The following is a 9,686-nucleotide window of genomic DNA, read 5'->3' as shown; positions in this document are numbered from 1 at the left end:
GGCTTCTCTTGGCTGAGTAAGCACACATAGGGCATTCAAAAGTCAAACCATTGTGCCTGGAGGGAATGCCATGTTCCATCTGCAAGATGGACTTCCCCAAGAGATGCTTCCATGCAGAGTCGCCCCAGCATAATCCAACCCATGAAATGTTTGGAGTGCCCTAAAGTGGAACGAGTTTCCACCCATGTAGAAGTCCATGTGCTTTGCCTCCAGAAGGGAGTATTAAACCAAATCCTTAGTCTATCAGAGGCGTATTAGGCAGGGTTCTCCAGACAAATGGAACCAATGGCATGGAGAGAGAGAAAAGGAGGGAGTGATTTATTTTTAAAAAATTGTCTCATACTATTTGTGGAGGTTGCAAGTCCAAAATCTGGAGGGTATGCTGGCAGCGGGAGACTCGGGGAAGAGTCTCTGTTCCCAAAGGCTGTCTGTTGGCAGAGCCCCTCTTGCCTGGGGAGGTCCATCTTTGATTTATTACAGCCTTTAACTAATTGGAGGACACCACCCACATTAGGGAGAGTAATCTGCTTTACTCCAAGTCCGCAGATTTTAATATGAATCTCATCCAACAAACAATTTCACAGAAATATCCCGAATAATGTTGGACCAAATATCTTGACCCATCCAAGTTGACACACAAAACTGACCATCATCAGAGTTCTATGCGCTGTACAAAGGTGGGGGGGTGGGTGACTTTCACTTCACAATAGATGCTATTTGAGTGAAGAAGGAATTGGTTCTTCGTATCAGTCAGAGACATAGCTCCTGGTCCCTGGTCAGAAACCAAGAAGACTCAGGACTGCCCGGCCCAGTGCGGTGGGGCCAAAGCCTCGTGTCTGCAGGGGGGTGCAACGGGGTGGAGCAGCCCCGTCGGGGTCGCAGGTCCCATGGGCCACGTTGCAGCATAAAAGAGTCTGTCAGTGAACACAGGTACCAAGGGGAGCTTGAAGCAGAAGTTCTCAGGGCCTAGGAAGCAGGGTGCAGGGGAATGTCTCCCACACATGCAGGCAGCAGCGAGAGCTGGTGGACCTGGGGGGTCTCGGAGGCAGAAGGGGTGTGGACTGATGGCAGAAGACCAGAGGGACTCAGGTCTGCGGCACACACAGCCGGACACAGCCAGGACCCACGTGCCCCCGTGGCATTTGGATGCCACCCCAGGCAGCGATAAAGTCAGACTTGAAAGAGGTGCTGATGCCTTCTGCCGTTGGTGGAATGGGAGTCTGACGTCGAAGTCACGCTCCGTTAGAAGAAAATAAGCTGCAGCTCCGAGCCGGGGGAATCTGCGGCTGGCCCTCATACCTGTCCGTGGGCAAAGCCGTGGAAACGTGTTGGGCTCTCCCGGGGCAGCCCCGGCTCTCGGCTCTCGGGCCGCAGCGGCTTTGCTGGCTGCCTCGCTCGTCAAGATGTCATGAGCTCAGGGCCTGGAAGCAGCTGCAGCGCGCAGGAGGGCGGCGGCGGAGCCGGAGCGGGTGTCCGCGCCCTCCCCGGGCCAGTGTGGCTTCCGGCCTGGCCTGGCGGCTTCCAACCCAGCCACCTGCTGCCAGGGGCGGAGTCTGACATTCTTCTGGAGCAAAGGGGCTGAGGGCCTCCCAGCTGCCAGTCCCCGGGCCTGGGGCTACTGCTGCACGCCAAACCGCTCTGCCTGGCAGCGTGGGAGCCGCAGGGTTGACTCTGGGAAGCACTTGGAGCCTCCGGTGCAGTTCCTCCCTGGTGATTCCCTGCTTCCTTCCTGCACCTTTTCCCTTCTTGGGCTCTCGAGCGGCCCCCTGCTGGCCCCAGGCTGCCCTCTGACACCACCCGCAGGCCCGCATCACTGATCTCTCTCCCCAGTGACCGCCCAGCTTAGGCCCACCGTCCCCACATGCAGACACGGCCTCCCAGACACACACAGTGCCCACTCACGGTCTCCCCCGGCTGGGGCACAAGCGAGCCTCAACTTCCCCTTCAGTCAGTACCCAGGCTGGCAGTGCAGGAGTCCGCTCTGACTCTTCGCCCGTGTCCGACCTGCAACTCTGCCTGCAAAACATATCCCAGGCCATCCACTTCCCACTCGCTCCTCGGCCACGGCCCAAATTCAAGGCACCGTCATCTCTCGCTGGAGCAAGAGGCTCCTGCCTGGTCTCACTGCTTCTGATCCTGCACCCACAGTCCCTTCTTGCAGAGTAGCCAGTGAGAATATTTCAAATGCACCAATGACCACTGGGCGATCCTGCTGGCAACCCTCTACGGGCTTCCCGTGGTGTCAGAACTAAACCCGCACTCCCAGCGCTGCCGGAGGGCCTCCTGAATCCCGCCTGTGCTCTCTTCGCAGACCACCTTCTGGCCATTCTGCTCTCCATCCCCTCTGCTCCAGACACCCTGACCCTCTGTCTCTTCCTCAGAACACCAAGCCCACTGCATCCTCTGGGCCTGGTAGCTGCTGGCCCCTTACCTGGAAGGCTCTCTCCCCAGGTCTCTTGGCATCTCCTCCTCATTGGTCAGGTCTTGAGGCAAACGACCCCTCCTCAGAGAAGTCTTCCTGGACATCCTGTCTGGGGCAAGCCCCTTACCTTTTCTTGTCTCCAGGGTCCTGAGAGCAGGACACACACTCTGGGGGGCCAGAGACGATACAGTGATACAAGAAGCAGCAGAATTTCCGTTCCTACTATTGTTTACTCCATTTTATGATATTTTTATTTTATGTACATTTTATAATGCATTGGTATAACGGTGCTTGCATGTTATTTGCAAACAATTTTATATGCATATGTCTGTGTGTGTGTGTATGTATGAAGTGCTTGGTATTTTTTGATAGATGTGCAATCAAAAAAGTTGAGAACGGCTGCTCTATGTGACCCCTTGTCAACTGAGCAAAATAGTTCTCTTTTTTTTGTTTGTTGGATCTTTCTCTCCCATAGACTGTACACTCCACACAAGCCCCATTTCCCCTGTTCACACTGTGAACACGCTGTGTTATCTGCATCCAGCCCTTATAATAAGTGTGCAATGAACATTCACTGTGGATTGAACATAGCAATAATCCCAGGACTTAGCGGAAGGACATCCAATGAATCCCAATACCTCTCGACACTCAGGACGATAGCAAATAATGTCCTAGTAGGATCCTGGCAAGGTAGGACTACTCAGAAAAATGGGCCAGGTCGGCCAGGTCCTGGGCCTTCAGCCTCCTTTCCAGACCATTCCCCTGTGCCCACCCACAGAGTCACACTGCTTTCAGGATCAGGAGAATAGCCCAGGAAGCAGTTCAACACCTTAGCCCAAGCCGGTTAGATGTACTACAACTTCCTGTGGGTATTTGCACATCAAAGCACATCCTGGAACTCAGCAGCCCGGGGCTCCACCTTAGGCTCAGCTGCAGACAGGTTTGGAGGCTTTGTGCAAGCTCCCCATCATCTCCACACTGCTGCTCCCAGAGCGTTTTCTTACAGCCGGCTTGTTTAACCTTGTTCTTTGGAAATCATTCCAAAATTTATAGGAGTTGCAACAGCACTAAGAACATGTATAGATACTCTCACTGAGATTTAGCTACTGTGCACATTTGCCCTATTGCTTTATCATCTGCTCTTTTCACGCACACACGTGCACACACACACAATTTTTTTCTGACTCATTGAAGAATAAGTTCCACACACCATATTAAATGCTTCTGGGTGCATTTCCTAAGAAGAAAGATTTTCTCCCACAACCAAAATGTGGTTATCAACGTGAGTGAATGCAATCTGGGGAACGATACTCATCCACCCTCCATCGCTGTGTTTTTAGACGGCCTTGGCAGTTCTCCTTCTCCGTGGAATAAAATCAAACTTGAAACCCCAACAGGCATCACAGATGCAGAGCGAAGGCTTGAAGGAAGAAGGCCGCCTCTGCAGCGAATCACACACATGGTGGCTCATGGCAACACAAATTAATTATTTTCCAGTTCTGAGGTCAGAAGTCCAAAATCAGGCTCAGTTGGTTAAAATCAAGGTGACACAGCATCAGTTCCTTTAGGAGACTTAAGGAGAATTCATTTCTTTGCCTCTGGTACTTCTGGGAGCCCCTGCATTCCCTCACACAGGACCCTTCCTTGAATGGCATTCCGGGGAGCACCTCCTGCTTCCTCCTTTGAACTCCCTGCCTCCCTCTCCTCACCGGGACCTTTGTGATGACATTTTGGGCCCACCCAGACAATCCAGAATAATCTCCCCATCTCAGGGTCCTTAACTTAATCACATCTGCAAGTTCTCTTTACAGGGAAGGTTAACATTTATCCCCATCTCCTTGATTGAGATGGGGATATATATATATTTTTTTTGGGGGGGGAGGGCCATTATTCAGCCTACCACAGGCTGTATATGAGGAGGTTGTAGACTGCACAAAGGCACCAAAAATACAGCCTGTGCTTTATTTGCCAAACCCCGTATCTTTGCACAAAGACCCTCTCTGATGCCAGACACGTGCCCTGAGGGATACATCTGCCCAAAGGGGGCTGCTTTTAATAATTTGCACAGAAACTCCATGCAGACCAGCTGGTGGCAAACCTGTTGCCCCTTCTTTCTCTCTTTCCTGGGTTCCCGGAGACTCCTTCTGAGAAAGCTTTTAAGTTCTAGGGCCTGTTTAAAGCTCCAGGACCCCACTATTAAGACGGCTTCTGGCTCTGATGTGCCACACGTTGATACAGCATTGAAATGGCCCCCAGGCACCTGAAGAACAGCTGTCTGTGAGCTGTGACCCCAGATGCAGACGGAGTCCCCGCGAGGCAACCTAGTCCTTCCCCAATGAGAAGCCCCAAAGATTCACAAGCTCAGAAGCTCCCTTTGGCTCCTGCCCTGTGCTTGCTCTCTCAGCTCCATGGTTTCCCCAGGCTAAGCTCTTAGCACACATCATCTGCTTACCCCATTGCGGACCCAAGACTCCATCGTGACTCCTTCTATGTAGCTAGTTGGAGACAAGCCAAGGTCCCCAGGGCCCTGAAATGGCTCTAGGAAAGGCCTCCTTTTGTCACATACACTTCACTCTGAAGTCCCCACACTGCAGCCTAAGTACACACACACCCCTGTGGTGCACTGGGGAAGCGTCAGGTCCCATGGGACATCTGGTAACCTCAGGTTTATTGACACAGGGGGACCCATGTGAGAAGGCAGGTGTAGTATCACACCTAGAAGATATCTGCTCTCTGCCAATCGACGCTCGCTCTGTGGCTGTGTCAGCAGAAGCTGTTGGTGATCTGTCCCCTCTCAAAGCCACCAAGTCATCTCTATCCTCCTAGAGGTGGCCCTAGGAAGGCCTCTGTTCTCCAGGTACCACAAGTGTGGGTAGATTGATGATAATTCTTCTTCTTCTTCTTCTTCTTCTTCTTCTTCTTCTTCTTCTTCTTCTCCTTCTCCTCCTCCTCACCCTCCTCCTCCCCTTCCTCCTCTTGCTCCTCTCCCTTCCCCCTCCTCCCTTCCTCCTCTGCCTCCTTCTTATTCCTTCTAAGAAATCATCAGATTTTGTAATCTCCTGGCCCAGAAAATTTCTATTGCTGATTTCTTGTCCATTTCTCATTTTGGTTGGGTCTACATTGACATTTTCTAATTCAGGATTCCTCATAGCTACAGTGTTATGACTCCTGTGAGCAGGACAGCTGGGCCACCTCGGCCCTTCCGTATCACTCTGCAGTCATGAGGCCCATGATTCAGTACAGAATGCTCTGTTCCATCATAGCTCCTGCACACGGCTCCTGGTACTTTCTCCCACAGATATCCACCGCTTGAGGTCCCATCAGAACGTGTTCTTTCTTCACGCCCCCAAGATCATTCAAGGTTCCCACCAATAGGCAGAGAACTCAAGGGTCCCCTTCTCCAAGCCATCACCATTCCACCTGGCCTCTAAGATAACACCCTTCCCAGATGCCACCACTGTCAAACCCAGAGCCTCCTATGTGCAGCCCCAACACCCATGGGCCACCCTGTGGTGTCTCCCCTTCCTTCTCCCTTGCTACCTCCTCCATGGCTAGGCAACCCCTGACCAGCACCAGGAAGACACAGCAGAGTCCCCAGGGCAGCAGGCAGGCTGTTCTCTGCTGCCATTGGGAACAAGGCTGGAGACTGCCTGGAAGTCTTTGGGGCTTAAAAAACAAATGTTTTGGGGATCCCTGGGTGGCACAGCGGTTTGGCGCCTGCCTTTGGCCCAGGGTGCGATCCTGGAGACCCGGGATTGAATCCCACATCGGGCTCCCGGTGCATGGAGCCTGCTTCTCCCTCTGACTATGTCTCTGCCTCTCTCTCTCTCTCTCTCTCTCTCTGTGACTATCATAAATAAATAAAAATTTTAAAAAAAAATTAAAAAAAAATGTTTTGGGAACCAACTATATGTGGGCAACGTGCCTGATTTGGGGTCAAGGCCACATTTCCATCAACTTTTGATCATCCCAGCCATAGAATAAAGAAGTATGGGTCCTTGATGTGCCAACAATCTTTCCCCCTAGAGCCAGAATTCATATTTTGCCCATTTCATAGGCAAGGTAATTAACACCTTTCAAGTTTTACCTTTTCTTCCTTGAGGAATCAAAAGGTTCATTTCTTGAATAAGACTTACATAAAAGGCTTTAAAAATTACCCTGCAAATGAATTTCCTCTCCAGCAGAGCAACAGAGACCTATGGAACCTGTTAAATTGCTCCCTGGCCAGTGTTAAATTGATTCAAAGGCTGGGGTGCAAGGCCATGCCAGGGATGATGGCAGCAGGAGTGTCCAGAGAAAATACTGCACCTGCTTCTCCCATTGGGCAAGCTCTGGTGACTTAGGTCGCAAAGCTTGTGGCCTGGAGAGGAAAGCCCACCTTAGAGAAGCCACCCTGAGCGAGGCCCTATAAGCCCTGGGGGCAACCCCAGGCCAGAAGGAGGTTTGGCCAGCCTTTCCCCACAGTGACCACTGTCAGACCAGCCAGTCCTTGCTGTCTAGATCGCCAGTGCATGCAGCTGGCTTTGGGTCTCCCCTGTTTTCTGGCTTCCTATTTTCTTTTAAAAATGCATCATGAGCAGTATTCATAATAGCCAAAAATAGAAACAACCTACAAGTTCATCAACTGATGAATGGATAAACAAAATGTGGTCTATCCACAGTATGGAATATTATTCGGCCATAAAAGGGCACAGAGATCTGATATATTCTACACTATAAGTGAACCTTGAAAACATCATACAAAATGAAAACAGCCAGTCACCAAAGACCACATACTGTGTTATTCCACTTGTGTGAAATTTCCAGAATAGGCAAATCAATAGAGATAAGAAGTAGATTAGTGCTTGCCCCTGGGCCCAGGAGTACAGGGGTGGAGAGGTGACAGTTCAAGGCTGTGGGGTTTCCCTATGGGTAATGAAAATATTCTAAAATGTATTATGGAAATAATTGCACACTTCTATAAGTATATTAAAGACCATTGAATTGTGCACATTAGATGGGTGTATTGTATATATGAATTACATCTCAATATGGCTGGTTTTCTAAAAATGCATTATGAGCAGAGGTGGCAGGGAGGGATTATAGCACAGAGACGAGTGGCTATGGGCTTGCCATTGAACTCCTCTGGGCCCCCACAGCCTCATCTGTAGAGTTGGGCAAATTCTGCCAACCTCCAAAGGTGGGATTAAAGAAGATGCTCTGTCTAGACCCCCTGGCCCAGACTCTGACACAAAACGGGGACATAATCGTTACATTAGGTAGGCAACTGACTTTGAGTAGAAGAGCTAGGGCCTCATCCCAACCCTAACATCGCTTCGTTCACACTTGGCTTCTCCCAGTCTCCGGGTCACTGGGAGTAAAATGGGGTGAGAGGCATGACCTCACAAAATCAGAAAGGTCAGTAAGATAACGAGTCCTGCATGTTACCTGCACCACAGCAGGGGCCCAGTACAAGTGTGTTGAACAAGTGAATGTATGATTGGATGCTCATTCTACACACACACACACACACACACACACACACACTCCTTCAGGGTACCAAAACTGAACAAACCCACGGCTCCTACCTTGCAGGTTGACATTCTCAGCACTAGGTTTCCAACCCCCAGGAAGAGGCCAGCGCTCAGGGATCCCGGGAGAGGCCAGTTCTCTGCAGGGCAAAGGTATGAGGTGGTTTCTCCAGGTCAGATCTGGGGCAGAGGCACATCCTAATTTCTTCTCAGAAAGTACGGGTGCCACGTGTCTCTGGTGGCCTCCCTGAGCAGCGGGCTCTCAGATGGATGCACTTAGATCCACTAGGTGCCAGGCCCCAACTCTACCTGCCCCCATGCCCTCCCCAACCTGTCTTTGGGCCACCAGTCACCCACCCGTGAGGGACTCCTGGTTCTTCTGCCTCATCAACTCACTCAGATGGAAGAGGACCAACCCACCTCCCTCTGACCTAGAGATTCCAAAAAAAAGGAGAAACAAGAAAGGTCTGGGGCCACTCAAGAAGGCCAGAGGGACTTCTCCAGATATTCCTCTTGAACTTCAGCTCCAAGTCCAAGGGGAAGGGAGGCCTTGACATGGGCTTTGGTCTCCTTTGAGCAGGTCATGGATTAGGTTTCAGGAGAAAGGGAGCTGAGGCGAATTCTTGCCATCACCAAAGATTCTCAGATTAGGTACCATCCACGCTAGAGTGGAAAGGGCAGTTAGCAGAGCAGTGACTGTCCATCACCGTGTGGATGATCACACCAGCCTTGTCAGATGAGCAGGTGCAGGGTCCTGCTGCCCCATTTCACAGATGAAAACAGGGTCTCAGGCTCACTCACACTCCCGAAGGAGAAGAGCCACTTGTGCTCAAAGACCCAGGAATTCTTTGTGGCCTTCCTCCAAAGATCTGCAAAGTGTGCAAAACAAACTCATTTGGAAATGCAGAGAATGGCACTCTGGCGCCGGCAAATTGGAACCTCCGTGTGTTTGGCATTAATTATTTCTTCCCCAGTGGATGCTGCAGGAGGTCGCTAGTCACTCAGCTTGGCGAAAACAATCCCCTTGCCAAAAAGGGAAGAGAAGTGGAGAGGAGCAGCTCTGCTGGGCCGAGATCCAGTCCCAAGGCCCCTCTGGGAGGGAGAACTGGAAAGGGCTGCAGGATACTTGGGGGGCGGGCAGCTCAGCCCTTCCTGGTAATCTCTCCAGCCTGCGGACCCCGCTGGGACTGTCAGGCCTCCACGCACCCAGGGCCCCAGGGAACAAGGAGAGTGGAATGAGGAGAAAACACCAAAGATAAGGAATGGGTCCTGGGGACGACACCCTGATTTCTGAAGAGGCTGGGAGTGCTAGACCTCCAGAGGAGCTCGGCAGAGAGACCAGGCATTCACCTACTCCCCGGCTTGTTCTTTTTACTGTTGGTTTGTTTCTTTTGCCCCTCTCTGCTCTCCTTCTGCAGATGGTCAGGTGTTTCCTGCCACCTGCCTTCCTCCAGACAACTTCTGGTACAAGGCGTGCTGTGGACGAGAGGGGTACCTACTTGCAGAATGGGACACATCTACACAGCCTTGATCTCCTGGACTTGACATTCTTCTGGGGAACTCATGATGGGCAAGCAAACTAATCATGACTGTGTTCCAGCAGGAATGAGGGCTATGGAGGAAGGAGAGCTGGGCAGTGGGACAGGGTGGCCAGAAGGTAGGGAGAGGAGGCCTTTCAGCGGAGACCTTTGAGCACAGACGTAAATGTGACAAGGAGGCAATCATGAGACAGAGGATGCCTTGATGCTTGCCAG

The 9,686-nt window shown here is 51.4% G+C and overlaps 1 long non-coding RNA gene across 1 annotated transcript; it reads right to left on the bottom strand.

The window, feature by feature from the left end:
- Positions 1 to 254: 254 nt before the first annotated feature.
- On the bottom strand, positions 255 to 8,647 carry LOC140637698 (uncharacterized). Its single transcript, XR_012034766.1, has 4 exons — positions 7,990 to 8,647; positions 2,432 to 2,589; positions 1,903 to 2,016; positions 255 to 1,299 (listed from the first exon to the last, which is right to left on the bottom strand). It is a non-coding gene; the product is annotated as an uncharacterized lncRNA (long non-coding RNA).
- Between the last annotated feature and the right edge of the window lie 1,039 nt (positions 8,648 to 9,686).

This window comes from Canis lupus, chromosome 8 (assembly GCF_048164855.1).
Source record: "Canis lupus baileyi chromosome 8, mCanLup2.hap1, whole genome shotgun sequence".
NCBI classification, from domain to species: domain Eukaryota; kingdom Metazoa; phylum Chordata; class Mammalia; order Carnivora; family Canidae; genus Canis; species Canis lupus.
The sequence above is the reverse complement of the archived record's forward strand: the minus strand, read 5'-3'. Positions and strand labels throughout refer to the sequence as shown.